Below are 18,300 nucleotides of genomic sequence, written 5' to 3'. Positions count from 1 at the left end.
ACTACGTGCCTCCTCAACCTCCGGACTCTAGTTGGATTCAGCCAGTGGGAAGCTCTGGTAGGAGACTGTAGGCAGGAGGAGAGTGAAGTAGGGTATGGATTGCTGCGGACTGGATGCATCTCTCCACCAAGGTCACGGCTCCTATCCGGTGGCCCTCTCCATAACGATTCTCTCTCAAGATCCCAAGACCTGTTCCTTTGCTTTGTTCTTTCAGATCCAAGAGTAATAACTCTCCAGGGCTACTGCACTGTACCTTGCAGATTTCTTTAAACTCAGCAATCACACTTGCAAGTAGTTCATTAAATTCTATTCAAATTGCTTGGTGTGAGTGTACAGTCTGCCTCCTGCCTGGATCCTGAGTGCTTCATTGGCTCACACCCTCATCTGGTGGAACTCTACATGAGTAGCTTCCTGAGAAAAAGTGGGAGTGTGAGAAATAAAAATTTTTAGGCTTTATGGATATTGTGGTTGACTAGACAAACATCCATTCTACTCTGGATAATTAGTCCAAGCCAGTAATGCAAATTCTACCCTTGTGTCAGTGACTGGGTCAAAAATGAACATGGGACCCAAGCTAGGTAAATAAGATGTAACGAGAAGTCTTCCGGGGTGATTCTGGTGAAAGTTTTCTTGTTCCTAATAGAGAATCACAAGAAGAGACAGAGTACCAACTTCCTCTGGATACTAATGTGCCTGGAGCACCTGTGTTTATCTTGCTTCTAGATGGAAGATAAAATCAATAACAAGGATATGAGTGGAGAGATGGAAAGAACCTGTGTCCTTGATGTCATGTGGAACTAGTGAATTCATGAATGCTGGAGCCAACCTTACTTCTACACTTTCTTTATATAGGATAATCTTTTTGAAAAGTGATTTTTGATTAATCTAGCCTGAATCAGTGTCTCTGTAAATTGTAGCCAAAGGATTCATTGCCACGTCTAAAGTCATCTTTATTTTATTCTCAAACTTCAACGAGAGTTTAGTCAGCTCTATAATTCTAGGCTGAAAATTTTCATCAGTAGAGTGTAGTAGTTCAGACAGACTCTGAAGTGAGATTTTCAAGGTTCAAATCCTGGCTCATTCATTAATCAGCTGTGTCTCTAGACAAGAACACCATGCGTCAAAGGTTCCAAGATTTAACAAATAAAAATGCAGGATGCCTAGTTACATGTAAATCATTTCTAATTGCCTATGCAGTGTACACTCAGATAAAAGAAAAATATTGCCTGGAGTGTATTGAAACTCAAAATTTTTAAAATCTACCTGAAGTATATGAAGTATCTGAATTATATACCTCTTTAATTATATTTTCCTGATGATTTGACTGTTCTCTGGTGGATCTTTTTTTTTTTTTTGTAGAATTTGCTTATAAGATTCCTTACAGGGGGATGCCTGGGTGGCTCAGTTGGTAAGCAGCTGCCTTCAAGGTCACGTGGTGATCCTGGAGTCCTGGAATCAAGCTCTGCCTTGAGCTCCCTGCTCTGGCTTGGTGGGGAGCCTGCTTCTCCCTCTCCCTCTGCTCTTCCCCCAACTTGTACTGTTTCAAATATATAAATAAAATCTTAAAATAATTCCTTACAGGCACAGTCTAAGTCCACTGCATTATAACATAGCTTCCTCAGTGGTCACAGTTAACTCCTGTCATTCTTTTGTCTTCTGAACATTACTGAACATTAAAGAGCAAATCCACTCTGTATGTGTTATGAGCCAGTTTACTGAGCAGATATTAGCATATAGAGTTACTAATAACTCTGAGAACTGCCCTTCAAATTTATTTTGGTGAAACACATAATACCATCCTTTCTGCCATAAATTGCTTTTCCATTCTTCAGGATTGCATCACATCTTTTGATCTGTGACCCAGGGGCACCTGGGTGGCTCAGTTAGTTAAATGTCTGCCTTTGGCTCAGGTCATAATCCCAGGGTCCTGGGATTGAGCCCCGTGTCTGACTCCCTGCTCAGTGGGAAGTCTGCTTCTTCCTCTCACTCTACTGCTCCCCCTCACCTCGTGCTGTCTCACTCTGCTGTTTCTCTCTCTCAAATAAGTAAGACTTAAACAAAAATGTTCACTGACCAAAAAAAGAGCATTGTCATCAAATTGTATTCCATTCTTCTTCAACACATGAAAATTTTACTTGCTCCCATACTGAAAGAGTATTCAGTAGCTCTATGAAAAAGAATAAAATTCTTCAAGAGATGAAATCATTTTTTAAAAGAGTTGTGGCAACTCACATAATAATTATCCACTTCGAGTAGGAATTTACCTATTCATATACACTTTTGTTCCTTCTAAGAGAAGCACTGACATTTAAATGGATTGATATTTTGCCAATATTTTCTTCAATGCGTTCAACAATGCATTCAGCAATGGGGTTTTATAATAAAGCTGTTTGCTCTTCTTTCAATATGCATAATTCTATTGCTAAAGAGATATTGAAAATTATGAGCAAGAAAAAAGTAGGCTCGGGATTTTTGGAGCCTTTAGCACTTAACTATTATTTCAGTGTTTTAAATAAACTGGTGCCTTCACAACTACATTTGTTAGGAGAGTCAATGGGGCTTTGAATCCTGGAGGACTGAAGAACACTGAATGACAAGTGTGTCAGGGGTATGCAAGACCACCCCTACTCTCAGAAACTTGTTCACAGAACTCCTGGGACTCCACATACAGTTGTATTCATTACTAAGACATATAGTGACGTACGGAGGCGACATAGCCAGATCATATGGCAAAAAAGACACCAATAGAGGCTGGAAGGATCCACACACAGACTTCCTTAGCCTCTCTTCCTTTTTTGGGGGCCACACAGAGTATATACCCTTCCCCTACCTACACAAATGCAACATTTCTGTCCAGGGAAGGCCATTGGTGTCTCAGTGCACAATGGTTTCTTTTTTTTTTTTTTAAGTAAAATTTTAAATTTTAGAATAACTTTAGATTTACAGAAAAATTATGAAGATAGTAGAGACTCCCCACATACCTATTCTTTATTAACATCTTACCCTAGGTTGGTAAATTTGTCACAATTAATGAACCAATACTGACACACTCTTTTTAAAAATAATTTATTTATTTATTCATAAGAAACACAGACAGAGAGAGAGGCAGAGACACAGGCAAAGGGAGAAGCAGTCTCCATGCAGGGAGCCTACCGTGGGACTCGATCCTGGGTCTCCAGGATCAGACCCTGGGCCAAGGGCGGCGCTAAACCGCTGAGCCACCGGGCTGCCCCGACACACTCTTATTAACATATACTTTATTCGAATTTACCTTAATTTTTAACAAATGTCCTTTTTCTGTTCAAGGATCTCATCCAAGATGCGTTACATTTAGCTGTCATGTCTCCATAGCCCTTCTTAACTGAAAGTGTCTCAGACTTTCCTTGCGTATTGATCTGGAGTCATTTCTAATTAGCGATTACTTTCTAGACCTCGGAATTTGGTTAAAGGATAGTTTCCCCAATGAATAAGTTATGAGAATAAAAGGCACCACACAGAGAATACAGTCAATGATATTATAATAGCATTGTATATACGGTGCTTGTGAGCACAGCGCACGTATAGAGAAGCCGAATCACTATGCTGTACACCTGAAGCTAATGTAGTAACAGTGTGTGTCAACTATACTAACATTTAAAAAAGCATTTTAATAAAAATAATAGTTTTTCCCACTTGTGAATATGAAAAATAAGTTCTTTACTCATTGTTCTCCTCTTTTGGTCTTCCTTTCGCCAAAGTTGCAGGAGAACTGTAGGGTATTGTCCATATGCTCATTTGGGGGTGAGGGGGTTAGGATTTCAGCTAGTGTTACCATTTGGGGGTTGTATGCAACAATAACTGGCAGAGAAAAAAAGCTTTGCTGAAATTTTGTAATTAATTGAAAAAACTGAATACAAGACATTCAGGGCATTATGACAAGGTCAACATAGGAGATGAAATAATACAGGGAAATATCTTCATATTCAGGACATCCGGCAGCCCTCCCTTGGGGCCACGGGCCGGTAACCTCTCGGTAACCCTGAAGACGGGGGACAGCCCGGGACGCAGGGCAGGGGGGCCCCCCGGGGCCTCCACTGACGGTGCACTTCCTCTTTTCTGGACTTTCTGGCCCTCGAGTGAACCTTGTTGGCGCCAGTGGGCTTTTAATATTTTCCACTCCTGGCCGTCCTACAAGTTTCACCTCAAAAATGCATCCTGCCCTCCCGAAGGGCGCGCCTTTGCAGGGAGGGGACGGGGCTCCGAGAGCGAGGCGGGAGGAGCGAGCTCCCGGCCACGGGGACCGGCCTCCGCCGAGCGGGGCCCCTGCCGTGACCTCCCACGGGCGCGGCCCTCGGGCTGGGGAGGACGCCGCCGGCTGCCGGGGCGCTGCGGGGCCTGGGTGCGCCCGCGGGGGTCCCAGACGCCGCCGGGACCGGGCGCGCGGGGTCCGCCTTTCCGAGCTCCGGGGGCGGCTCCCGGCGCCGCTGCACCTGCTCCCCGCCAGGCCGCCGGGTGCGGGGCCGCGCGCTGAGAAGGCAGGTGCGCCCCGGCCCGCCCCGCCCCGCCCTCGGTCCTCCCGGGGGCCCCCCGCGGCGCATCGGCGGCCTCCCCGACCCCGACCCCGGCCCCGACCCCGGCCCCGACCCCGAGGGCGGGCAGCGAGCCGGAGCCCCCCTCCGCGTGTCGGGCAGGGCCGGTGGCCCGGGGCGGAGGGCGCCCCTGCTTCCCTCCCGAGGGCGCAGCGTCCGCGCAAGGCCCCGCGGCCCGGGGAGGGCGCCCCGAGAGCCGGGCGCTGGGCAGGGCGCCCCCTCGCCGCGCCCCCGGGCTCCCCCGCCGCCCAGGCCCCATCGGAGGACCGACCGGTTCCCTCCAGCCCGCAGCGCAGCCCCGCCAGGCCCCCCGCGGAGGCCAGAGCCCTGAGCGCCCCAGGCCGGAGGCTCTGCGCCGGGCCTGGCGGGGGGGGGGGCGGGGGGGGACCCCCGAGTCCCCGGGGAGCAGCGGCGGCCTCGCCTCCGGCACCCCCCGCCCCGAGGAGCGGTACTTCTGGGGGGCACTCGCGGCCCGGTGTGCCCGGCTCCGGCCTGGGGGGGGGGGTGGAGGGAGATGGGGGGGCCTTGAGTAGGGGCTCCCGACTCTTAGGAGGGGCTTCCAACCTTGTGGTTATGAACCCCCAAGGGATATTTTATTTCCCCTTGGAAATAGACAATTTAAGGTACGTCCTTTCCTTTGCAGTCTTTTGGGAAGAGCAGTGCTTCTGGGCAGTTCATCCACTTGCCGAGGGTAGGTATAGTCCTTTTGGGTTCCTATCTTATGGGGGGAGGGGTTGGGGTCTCATGTTAGACTTTCCACCTTGAGTGCCCTGGTCTCTTTCCTACCACCCCATCTCCATGAAGCTGTGAAGACTGAAGTTCAAGTTCACCTTCAAGACTGGGAGCTCTATCACCGTTTGGCTGACTTGATAAAATCCTTAAAAGCAATTTCGAGGCTTAGCTTGTGTCTCCAGATTCTTGGGTTTGGGGCCGGAGTCTTTCTTCTTTTCTTCCCAGCTCATCAGTGTATTTAAGAAAATTTAAAAATTTTATTCAGAATTTGTTTTCAGAAGGAAGCTTATTCAGGGTACCTGGTATGCTCAGCTTCTTATCTAGAAGTTGAGGTCCATGGACTGGAAAAGAAGGTCCTACAGTTTTGGGGATAGACTCTTGAAAATTTGAAAGAAGTTGGGTCTGGGATTGACTCTCCTTCCAGGAAAATATGCACCCCCCCCCCCCCCCCATACAGCGTGTGCACATGTGTTCCCTTGATTCAAGGTTAAGAACTCAGGAGCCAGCTGTTCTCGGAGATGCCTGCCAGGGCCACCTTTCCACAGCCTTGCCGGCCGTGTTCTGCGTGGGGTGAGTGCAGAGAGTTTTCACATCTCCTTTTGATAGGTCTGAAGAGCACAGACTTTTGTTTCTGGATCAGAACTTCCAGGATCTTTAGGACCTGATAGAGAATGGAAAACAGGTCTGCTGGCTAAAGACTCACACAGAGCTGAAGCAAAACAGCTTGTTGCTCATTAAAAAAATATTTACTAAAATTGTTCTAATTATTATTTACTAAACTTGCTGCATAGCAAACTGCCCCCAAAACATAATCACTTAAAACCAGAACAATTATTTTTATCTCTCGTGGTTCTGCTGGTGACAGGGCTTAGCTAGATGGTTTTCACCTAGGATTTTTCTTGTGGTTGCAGTCACACAGTGGCTGGAGTTGTCTCGAAGACCGAGCATGATGTGATTGATGGCTAGCGGCTGATATCATCAGCTAGAACCTTGGCTGGCGTTGTTAGCTCGAACCACTCACGTAGCAAAGGGCTCCTCGCAGCCAGGTGACTGGTTTAGGAAGTTAAGTATCCCAGGAAACAAAGCTGGGTAAAAGTTCAATTACCTCTGAAGACCTGGCTTTGGAAGATACATGACACTTCTTGATGGCAGAAAAATGAAAAAATATGCAGGCATGTTTTTAAAACTACCATATAACCCTTCTGCATGCCAGGCACTGGACAAGGCACTTGGGACAGAATGCGGAGTCCCACAGACCCTGCCCTGGTGGTACTTAGGTCTAGTGGTGAAGATAACCACTAAGAGAATATTATTACAAATAAGTACACAGTTGTGAACATTGATGCGTACAGGGAGCCAGAGAAATTATATCACACATTTGTATGACCTAGACCAGAGACCCAAGGAAGCATTTCCTCAAGAGGAGACCCCAAACTGCCAGCAACTATTGTTGTTTAGATCATAAAATATATCTCAAATCTATCCACTCCTTTCTATTTCCACTGTCACCACAGCCACCAGCATCTCTTACCCAGATGACTGCTTCAGGATCCTAAGGACCCCCACCTTCTCCTCTTATCCCCCCCAGTCCCTTCACACAGCAGCTAGACTGCACAAGAAAAACACATGAAATTAGATCGGGTTGCATTTTTATATGTCTTTATTGAATTACAGTTGGCATACAATAAACTGCACATTTTCAAGTGTAAACTTTGATGAGTATTGACCTATGGACCTACTCAGAAAGCCATCACTATGATAATGAACATATTTATATCCTCCCAAAATTGCCTCATGACCCTTTGCTCTCTAAACTTCCCTCACATCCCATGTGCAGGTAATCCCTAATCTGCTTTCTGTGGCTAATAGACTTGTTTGCATTTTCTAGAATTTTATTACATAAAATTTTATTACATAAAATTCTAGGGAAATCGCATAATCTGTACTATCTGGTAGGGTTTAACAATATTCTGCTATCAATAGTTGCTCCTTTTAATTGCTGATTAGTGTCCCTTTATATGGACATACCACACTGTGTTTATTCATTTATTTTTTGACAGACATTTGGGTTATTTCCAGTTTTTAGCTACTACACACAAAACTGCTATAGCACTCATGTAGAAGACCTGTGTGGGCATATGCTTTTATATCTTTTCAGTAAATACTGGACAGTGGAATGAATGGCAGGGTCATATTGTTGGTATATGTTTAAATTTAAAGAATTACCAAAATATTTCCCCCAATTAGTTGTACTATTTTACCTTCCCACCAGAAGTGTCTGAGCTTTTCAGTTGCTCCATCTGTTCCCCAGCAGTGAGTATAGTACGGCCAATTTTTTTCATTCTAGACTTACTAATAGGTAGGTAGTGGTATCTCACCTCTGGTCTTAATTTGCATTTTCCTGATAACTAATGATGTTGAGCATCTTTGCATGTGCTATTGTCAAGCTCACACACAGGCGACAAAGCCCAGACCTGGATGATTCAGCTTATAAAGATACAATGAGCCACTTTTCAGTTTAGACCAGTTCTCATACAATGAATACAAAAATAAGCCAAAGACGCTAACTCCCTATGGTTCTTGCCCCACACAGCAGAAAGGATAACATGGAAAGAAAAGAGGCCAGATGACTGCAACGCGAGATGTGGGAAACCTTGCTGAGGAGCCAAGTCTAGACTCCAGCTAGGAAGCTTTAAGCTTTATATTCTGCAGCTCCATCCTGGGGGGTAGAGGGTGGGGTGGGGGGAAGAGAGCCAGATCAGATCCCAGGAGGAGGGGAGAAGCCATCTCATGAAAGCTTCTCAGGGGAGACTGCCTTGAGCCCCTCACAAGCCTCTCACCCTCTCCTTTTCTGGGAGGATCTGCCTCTCACCCTCTCCTTTTCTGAGAGGACCATGAGGCATTTTGTCAAGATTCAGGTTGTGGTTCAAGCCTCTGTGGGGTTAGCAAGATGCCATGGCCAAGCAGCTGCTCCCCTATGCTTATTTACCACTTGTGTATCTTCTTTGATGAAGTGTCTCCTTATATCTTTTGCCCGCTTTTATTTTATTTTTTTAAGTTTTAATTCCTGCTAGTTAACATAAGTGTTATATTAGTTTCAGGTGTACAATATGGGGATTCAACACTTCCATATATCACTATCTTTTGCCCACTTTTAAAATCGGGTTGTCTTATTGAGCTGTAAAAGTACGTTACGTATTCTATACACAAGTCCTTTGTTGGGTGTTATATTTCCCAAATAATATTTCCCAGTTGGTGGCTTACCTTTGCTTTGTGAGTGGTATCTTTGGAGAAGTTCAAGTTTGAAATTTTGATGAAGTCTAGTTTGTCAAGAATGTTCATGTATTGTTAGTATTCTTTGTGACGTACCTAAGGAATCTTTGCCTAGTCCAAGGTCACAAAAAATTTTTCCTATGTTTTCTTGTGGGTTTCAGAAGTGTTACAGTTTTAGCTCTTAGAGTTTTGTGATATGTTTGGAATTAATTTTTGTGTATGATGTGATATGAGTTTTTTTTTCTTTATCCACATAGATGTCTAGTTGTTTCAGCACCGTTTGTTGAAAACATTTTCCTTTCCCTATTAGATTACCTTGGGAAATCTGTTGAAAAACAGCCACATATATGTGAAACTACGTCAATTTTTTTTTTTGTATTCCATTGATCTGTAAATACCACACTGTCTTGATCACTATACTTTACACTAGATCTTGAAATCCAGCAGAGGAAGTCCTCCAATTTTATCCTTCATTTGAAAAATAATTTTAGCCATCCTAGATTCTCTGCCATTAAAATGATGCTTCTTTAAGAAAAAAAATGGTAGCTGTTCTTTTTCTAAGTTGTGGACCTATTAAAACAGTTTTCTACAGTTTGCACAGAATTTCTCTATGAAACCATCTAGGCCCAGTGTGATTTTGGAAGATAGTAGTTGCTTTCTGACAATTTCATGGAAAATTGTTCATTTTGCCCACATTTTCAAATATGTTTGCCTACAGGCAAGAAGAATCACTTGTAATTCTAGTTATTATCATTTTTTTTCCGTTGGTGGTTGATTTTATTATTTTGGATATTTGTGCCCCTCCTTTTTCTTGACCAGGTTATAGAATTTAATTTTCAAAGAGTTACTCTACTTTTCAAATAACCAGCTTTTATATTTATCCTTTTCCTGTTTTAATATAATGCTTTTTTATTGTATCTATTTATTTATTTATTTATTTTTAAGATTTTATTTATTTATTCATGAGAGACACAGAGAGAGAGAGAGAGGCAGAGACACAGGCAGAGGGAGAAGCAGGCTCCAAGCAGGGAGCCCCACACCAAACTGGGTCCCGGGTCTCCAGGATCACGCCCTGGGCTGAAGGTGGCGCTAAACTGCTGACCCACCTGGGCTGCCCTGTTTTTATTTATTTTTTAAAGACTGTATTTATTTTAGTTGAGAGAGAGAATGAATGGGGTAGGAGCAGAAAGAGAGGAAGAAGCAGACTCTATGCTCAGCAGAGCCCAACGTGGGGCTCAATCCCAGGACCCTGAGACCATGACCTGAGCCCAAGGCAGACACACCCCCAGGTGGCCTTATTTATTTTTAGTAGGCTCTATGCCCAACATAGGACTGAAACCCATAACCCTAAGATCAAGAGTCACATGCTCCACCAACTTAGCCAGCAAGGCCCAATGCTTTCCCATTTTAATCTTTATTAATGAATTATCTCTTTATCTCTTTCTGCTTTCCAGATTTTTGAGCAGAACGCACTAGATAATTTTTATTTTTATTTATTTTAATTATTTTTTATTTAATAGAAAAACTTAAGGCTAGGAATTTTATTCTGAAAAAGGTTTTTGCTGAACCCCATAAGTTATGATATTTGATGTTTTCATGATTATTATTTTATGGATATGCTGCAATTTTAGTATTCATTTCCTGTTGTGCTCAAGAGGTAAGAAAGTTCAATTTTTTTCCAAGTAATAGTCTTTTTTAGTCTCTTAAGTTTTGTTAATCACACCCAGTGAATACTGTCTATAAAATTTTCAATATAACATTTCTACTTTTGGGAATTTATTGAGGTTTTCTTTTTTTTTTTTTAAGATTTTATTTATTTATTCATTAGAGACAGAGAAATAGGTAGAGACATAGGCAGAGGGAGAAGCAGGCTCCTGCAGGGAGCCTGATGTGGAACTTGATCCCGGGGCCCAGGGATCACACCCTGAGCCCAAAGGCATACTCTTAACCATTTAGTCACGCAGGCGTCCCGATTTACTGAGGTTTTCTTTATGGTATTATAGATGGTCAATTTTGTTAGTGTTTCAAGGACAAAGTGGTGTGGTCTCTCTCGTTTTTCAATGAACAGAGTTATTGTATATCTATTAAAATTTACCTATCTTTAAATTTAAAAGTTGAGAAGATATTTTTGTGATTAGTAGTAATATACTAGACTTTTGCCTCACAGATCTTTAGAAATCTAGATTTCCCCCCACTTGACTGTTTTCCTCTCTCATTTATCTTCTGTCCACCTTATGTGAAATAAGAAAATTAATTCTATGTTTTTATTAAATATTTTATTTATTTATTCATGAGAGACACAGAGAGAGGGGGTGGGCAGAGACATAGGTGGAGGGAGAAGCAGGCTCCATGCAGGGAGCCTGATGTGGGATTTGATCCTGGGACTCCAGGATCACGCCCTGGGCCGAAGGCAGGCGCTAAACTGCCAAGCCACTGAGGGATCCCCAGAAAATTAATTCTATTTTTATAATTATTTTAACGACTGAAAATAAGGAAAGTTCTATGTTCTTAATTCAAAGGGCATGTGTTGAGTGGAATAGTTTATAGAGTTCTTCCTTTATAAGGGAAAAGTATGTATTGAGCAGTTGGTTTAAATTCACAGAGCTTCTCGGGTGCCTGGCTCAGAGGTTAAGTGTTTGCCTTTGGCTTAGGTCATTATCCTGGGGTCCTGGGATCAAGCTCCATGTTAGGCTTTCTGCTCAGTGAGGAGTCTGCTTCTCCCTTTCCTTCTGCCCTTCTCCCTCAGCTCATGCATTCTCTAGCTCACATAAATAAAATCTTAAAAAAAATAAAACTCACATAGCTTCCCACTCCTTCTTAAGAGATAATAGACTTGTACATGCGCAAAAAAAAAATAGACTACATAGGAGGATGGCCATTGTGTTGATTGTAATAGAGTGACAACCTAACAAACCATCAGCATGCTTATGGAATAGCATGCATCTCCCAAGAAAGAAGGAGAAAGACCCGTATATACAAACATACAGTCATCCCAAAAATATGAGTGAAAATGAAACATGTACATTCATGCATGTATGTAAAGACAAAAGAATTGAAAGATGAACAAAAGGTTTTGGCAATTGCTACTTCGAAAAGACAGGTGGGTGATAAATGGGACATTTTGCTACTCTAAATCCTTCCTATTTTCTTGGATGTTTATATGAAACCACACAAATACTGTTCTTTGTTATTTAAAAAAATGGCCAGGCCTTCAAAAGTGGAGGATAAAGGTGTTTCCTACCTCTAGTCTAGGTACAGCACATATGGCAACACTATGGAGTAGACATTCTCCTTTCTCCTTTCTTCAAAAGACCTTCCAACTTCTTTTGCATATTCCCTTTCAGAAAAGTTGTGGCCAACACACCACTCTTCCAATTGTCTTTGGCATCCAAAAATCATTGATTTTGATGTCCTATTAGTGAGGGTAAGATCCACCACTACCTCTTCTAGTAGAGTTTATCCGCCCTTATTCTATTCCCCTAAAATTTATGTCTTATTAAGTAATGATAGGTACTAATATATACCAAAGACTACCTTGAAGCTTTTCAGAAATAGTAATAATCCATGAATATTTTGTGAAAAGGTAAATAATGAAATAAGCTAGGTAACTTATTGCTACTCTTAGAAAATTCAACTGACCCAACTCAGTATGAATGAACATTTCTCAGAGGTTTCTGCATCCCTTTCACTCCAGCCTGGAGAGCTAAGATGCGTGGCAGATCCTGCAAAGGCACAAGCTCTGCTTTCTTTCCCCAGTCTCTCATCCCGCTATGTTGAGTAGTGCTCTTGGATGTAGACTTACATGAGTATTGAAGTGTTTGCAGGGATTTACTGATGCTCCACAGCTGCTCTACTGATCATGTGAGTCTGAGGACACAAGCAGGCATCTCTTGTGGTTCTGGCACCAATTGCATGGTGATGTATGAGGAGAGTCAGGGCACGAAAGGCCATGCCTTGTAGAGATGTAATCCTGACAATTTGATCGTGGAAGTCCAGTCTGGTTTAGTGGAGTTTCTTGGAGCAGTTCTTCTATTTCCTTCCCTTTGGAACTTTCTGAGCAGCAGACTCACTCTCAGAACATTATCAGGGATGAAGTCCCTGGAATCTAGAAGTCATCGGCACAAAGAACCTTTTTCTCCCAATCCTTTTTCATTTACTCAAAGGATCTAGATCTACCGTCATCTTGCTTCCTAAGAGAATTATGTTAGCGTTGTTGAGGAACTTTGGGAAACCATAGTTCATCTTCTCATTTTACAGATGAGGTCACTGAAGGTCAGTGAGGGGAAGGGGCTTTCTCAGTGTCAAACAGCTGACAATAATATAATTTTGGCCGAGTTGCCGCTCTGTCTTCCTTCAACTTGCAGGCAACCAGTTAATTTTTGCCAGTGAGCACGTCACTGATTTTCTCTAATGTTTTCATTTTCAAAAACTCTATCTTACCATCAGCCAACACTGTTAAATTTGCTAGAACCTTAGACCCACTCACTATACGAGGGTGATGATGAAATCAAAGGCTTAACTCTCAAATTCTGAATCTGAAACTTTGTAGATGTTGGAATCTCATGGGGAATCTGAATACACCTATGAATCTTCTTCCTAGAAAAATCCTGCTCACACATGCAAATGCACTTTTGCATACAATTTCAAGGGTTTTATATGCCTGTCTACAAAGTACAGGTTCAGAATGTCTGATCCTACAAGTAGACATTGAGCTAATGATTGGGAAGAATGGAAGAGACAAGGGTGTGCAAGCGGCAGCTGGCAGCACTCAAGCCGTATGTACTACACCAACAAGTAACCTTACTTGCTTCACACCCCACAATGAGCCTTTTAACTTCTAACCTCCCACCACCGTGTGGTGGGTAGTAGTATACCAATTTTGTCTATGAGGAAAGAGGATCAAAAAGTTCAGGGAACTGTTCCCTTTTGCTGGGAAATGGCAGAACCAGAAACAAAACAGATCTTTGTCCCAATCTAGCACTTTCTCAGCTATACTACTTGCAGTTTTGTCTCCAGTCCCTTCCTGAACAATTGAATACCAACTGTTTTTAGATACAGATCTCTTTAAAGTCTCATTTTAAAAATCCTTGGAAGAGCAGTATCAGAAAGAGGCTTATAAAACAATCCACAGACAATAAACCTGTGGCTATCTTTCTCTAAGACTCTGGGGCAGTTCCCAGAACAGATTGTCTATGACTCAGGATGAGTTCTCATGATCACCAGGGCAGATTCCACCAAGGAGAGTGACTGAGGATCCGACTCACAATTGCACTTCCTCAAGAGTTATCCCAAGCAGTGGTGTCTGACATGCAATCATTAGAACTTTGTTACTGTGGTCCAAAGAACTGTCATTGCTTTGAAAGAAAAAGTCAGAACTTTTCTATCATATTCTGAGTTATCTCATTCTTTTCTCCAAAGGAAAAATGAGAGATGGGCTTAAAAGTGGAGAGGAGATAGAACACCTGCCACAATCTTAGAGAAGGTGAGGCAGGAGAACAAGAATATAAATTTGAATTATTTCATAGAGGGAAAGGAGTCTAAAATAGGATAGTGGACAACATAGAAGTCCATGTATTAAGTCAGAGATTTCAAAAGTGGTACCAATGACCTTTTCTAGAATACTGCTCACCCACCCCAGGCAAGTGGGAAAAGTTCAAGTCCTTTGTAAAGTTCAGGTCTCAAAGGTTTGTCCAAGTTATAATCATTGGACCTGTCACTTGTACAATAACTTGAATAGACAAAATGGGGGGCTATATGCCTTTTTCACCTTAGTGTGAATTATTCTGGCCTTATGCCAAAGGACAGCTGAGAGTTTTATCAGGAAGAAGCCAGCAGACTAAATTACTGTAAAGCTCTTGTTAGGAGAATGGAAAGCAGCACTCTATGGGGAGGTGGAAGACGCAAAGCTTCCTTATTTGGGAAAGAGATCAAGGGTGGTGCCTCAATAAAGATTCTATGCCTAGAGATTCCCCTTCCTGCACAGGGTGGCAAGTCCCAAAGTAGAGAGGGCGAGGACCCAGAAAGTTTACCCAGAGTGAGCAATTTCAGAAGTGATACATTGGTTGTATCCGGTAAAGGGGGAAAGCACAGATGCCTGTATACTTCAGGCGGGATTCTCGGTGATTGCACTCTCCATTGGCAACAGCCTGGAAAGGGAGAAAGAACAGGGATGGGGGACTTTGACAGTCTTTTTCACTTTAGTTATCCTGTCCCTTCTCTGAAAAGGGACGAGAATTGGTTTTGATAGGGGCGGAGGAGGCAGACGTGAAGGCTCTGGGCCCCCGGAAGAGGGCTGTGAAGAGTAATGCAGCATCAAAATGGGAGGTGGAGAAGCTGGAAAGCCATTAGTCAAACCTCCTCAATAGGTCTAGGGCAGGCCGCAGGAAGGCCCCACCCAGAATTCTAGAAATGCCCCCTACAAAGAATATGGCAAAGCGTTAAGCTTGCAGGACAGGATCCTATAATCCATGAATAAGTCAGGTTGTCTCAAAAATGACCCAGTTAACCGCCCCTCCTCAAGAATGGGAGAAAACACAGACCCCCCCAAGAGCCTCAGGCCATATGCTTATCATCCATCCATCCATCTCTCCGTTGGGAACCAGCTCAACAAATCACGAGTGGTCAGGGAGGGAGCTACGGTCTTCACCTTAGTGAATCCTCTGGCCTCTTAGAAAAAATAACTGGGGAGTTGATTTTGCACAGGTAGGAGAGAGAGAATATCAAGGGACTGGATGACTACACCGAGGGGGTGACTGCCAAGAAGGTGGCAGGGGGCGCGTAGGCAGTAGCTGGGAGAGCAAGCGGCCAGGCTCCTGTGTTTCCTAGCAAAGTCCAGAGACAGTCATGGGACCGAAGATTCCAGCACCCCAGAAATACCTCCCACAGGGGAGAGGGTGGTGTGTTCCAAAGCAGGTGGGGAGGGGGACGCAGGACATCTGTTCTATCAGTCAGGTTTTTTGAAGGGGCGCCCCCTACCTCGCACCCAGAGAGGAGAAACCCTGGATCTGTGTAAGCCTATTGTGAACTTGAACGTGGATTTCTCCGGCGGGAGGCAGAGAGAGCTGTGTGACACCCAGGTGGCTCCCAGGGGCTAGAGCTGGATGAGTGGAGGGGAGGCCATCCCGATCCAAAGAGTGAAGAGGACCCAGGAAGGCATTTTCCCTCGGTGCAAGCGAAGGAGGAAAGAAGGCTTTTCCTGTATTCGGACAGGCCTTCTCTTTTTTTTTTATTATCAAACTTTTTTTTTTTTTTTTTTTAAACCAAATGACCCGATAAGGCAAAGTGGCTTTGCCTCATCAATTTTTGTTACAGTTTTCTTCCTGGATAAAAAGTTGTCAGGCCCACAGTCGTTCTATTTTTTTTTTTTTTATTTTTTTTTTTTATGTTTCATTTGTCCACGAACTCTGAGACCAATTGAGCTAATTCACAGCATCTTCAGCTGAATTTTAACATCACATCAGAACAAGGGTTGTGGGGATCAGGGAACATTTGACAACTTCTCCCATATCAACATGCGTCTGCCCTTCCCTTTGTTTTTCCCCTTCCGTAGGGAATGGGTTCGTGAGCCCAGGACTGGTTTGGAAGTGTCTGCTGGTCCTTCAGACACCCGGGGTGCCACCCAGGCATGGACTCACCCCACCCCTCCCCTCCCTTGCCGCAACAAACTGTACTGCGTTTCCAAATTATTCTCCTGAACCTGCCCTGTCATCATTGCTCTCTCTACAGTTCATATGTAGATGGATGCTGCTTAACATTTTTTCTCTTTTCACAGGGACAATGGGATAATTTGGAGATTGAGATAAAAAGAAACAGGAACCAAGGGGAGGAGAAGCACCAACTACCTGCAAGAATAGTTCCCTGATGCCTTGTGGAGCCCATTCCTTCCCTCCCTGGACTTGCTCCCGGGTTGAAGGGCTCATCCAGAGAGTGATCCACATCCAGCTGTGCTGGGGTGCAGGCCAGGCTCAGAGCATTGAGGTGCCTTCAAATACTGTCAACGGGAGCAGATAACATCAAGAGATTGCTAAGGAAGGAGTTACTGATGTGACTGCCTGACTTTACAACTTTATTTCTCAAAAGTGCCTCTTTAGGCACCGCCCCCTCCCCAACCCCAGTCCCTGACTGTGGCCAGTATCTGCTTCAAACCAAAATGTAACACAAAATTTGAATCTCTCAGGAGACTGACTTGTTTGAACACCTTCACAGAGTCCCAACCCATCCATGAAATTGCATGGATGTCTACAAGGGAGACTCACAATAACATTCCCATACCCCCAAATCCTTCTCTTGGAGGGGTGAAATCAAGGATAACTGACTGCCCACCACATGTTTCACCCTAATAAGAGTATTAGTAACCCCATACAAGACCCTGTGAGAGCAAAGATTCTTGACCAAGGGTCCATATATTAGGTTAGGGGCCTGGGAATAGGGCTCCAAGTGTAAATTCGTAGTTTCTTCTTTTTCTCTTTAGAGTACTACTTTCTATGAGTTTGGGTTCAACTAATCTTTATTTTCTTCTTTTTTTTGTATTCACCAGGTTTTCCAAAATTTCCCTCCCCTATTCTCCTTCATTCAGGAAAGACCAGACAGTAGAATGGCCAAAAGAGAAAGGACCAGAGGAGAAGTAGAACTTTGCAGGCCCCCTAGGAAAGAAATACAGTTGAAACAGCATAGCACCCTCCGGCCTCCATCTCAGTCTTTAGATTTGGAAGTGAGAGCAGGAGACAACCATCACCCTGTCCCCCACATGGGCCCCTAACACAACAGCCTGAAAAGTCACCCCAAGGGGAACATCAGCACCTTTAGAGGTCTGACCTTTCAATTAACACCTATTATCACTAGCCATCCTGCCCATACTCTTCTATCACCTAAGAAGATAAACACAGGCTTCATTCTAGCATGTGGTTAACCCGTAGTCCTTCTTCCACCTCTGACGCACACACACAAAAGAGGCCATCTTGGAAGAGGCCCCTCCCTCTACCACATTCTTATTCTCAATTTAGCCTGAAGCCATCCAAAAGCCAAAGATTACAGAAATAATACATTGCCCCTTTCCTGAGATGGGGGGTGGGGTGGACATCCAGCCACAATCTTGGTCAAAAAACAAACAAAAAAATAACAAAAGAAGAAGAAAAGGAAGCTGTATTCCTTTTTTTTTTTTTTTTTAACTTTTTTTCTAAGAGTGATATGACTGCATCCCAGAGGATGACCAAGAGCTGGTGTGAGTAAGGGCAGAGACAGAACACAAAAGCTCTGGACACCTGAGAGGATCTCAGCAAGATCCTTTGAGGGGCAGGGAGAGGGGAAGCCAGAAGACAAACACCCAAACTTCATGGAGGTCTACAGCTGACCCTGGGAAATGCTCCAGACATAGCCGTGAGAGGTGCCATCTGCCACAGAGGACAGGGGTCAAAGCAGAAAGGATGAGAACCCATAATCCACCCATAAGTCAATGGTTTTGGAAGTGACAGTTACTCCTCTCTAGGAAAAGGGAAAACATGGGGATCCCCATAGACGTCTGGTGACATTCCTAATTCCCAGGGAACTCTTACCCTGGGAAACAGGTTGTGAACAAAAATGGAAGCCTGGTGGGTCTCTCTGACCCTCGTGCTAATTATCTAGCCTCTTGGTGTACAGTAGATTTTGACAGTTTGGAGCTCTGGAGGACATCGAGACACTGGGCGTGAAGGAGGAAGCTGCTAAGAAGATGGAAAAGAGAGGTCAGAGG

The 18,300-nt window shown here is 43.9% G+C and overlaps 1 long non-coding RNA gene across 1 annotated transcript; it reads left to right on the top strand.

Annotated features, from left to right (window-relative positions):
* Positions 1-4,413: 4,413 nt before the first annotated feature.
* LOC140623048 (uncharacterized) lies at positions 4,414-17,711 on the top strand. The gene is made up of 4 exons (XR_012022725.1): positions 4,414-4,518; positions 5,212-5,259; positions 5,787-5,870; positions 16,345-17,711. It is a non-coding gene; the product is annotated as an uncharacterized lncRNA (long non-coding RNA).
* The last annotated feature ends 589 nt before the right edge of the window (positions 17,712-18,300 follow it).

The sequence above is a fragment of the Canis lupus genome, chromosome 32, assembly GCF_048164855.1.
Source record: "Canis lupus baileyi chromosome 32, mCanLup2.hap1, whole genome shotgun sequence".
In the NCBI taxonomy this organism is placed as follows: Eukaryota; Metazoa; Chordata; class Mammalia; order Carnivora; family Canidae; genus Canis; species Canis lupus.
Note: the sequence above shows the minus strand (reverse complement) of the source record. Positions and strands in the feature narration are given on the sequence as shown.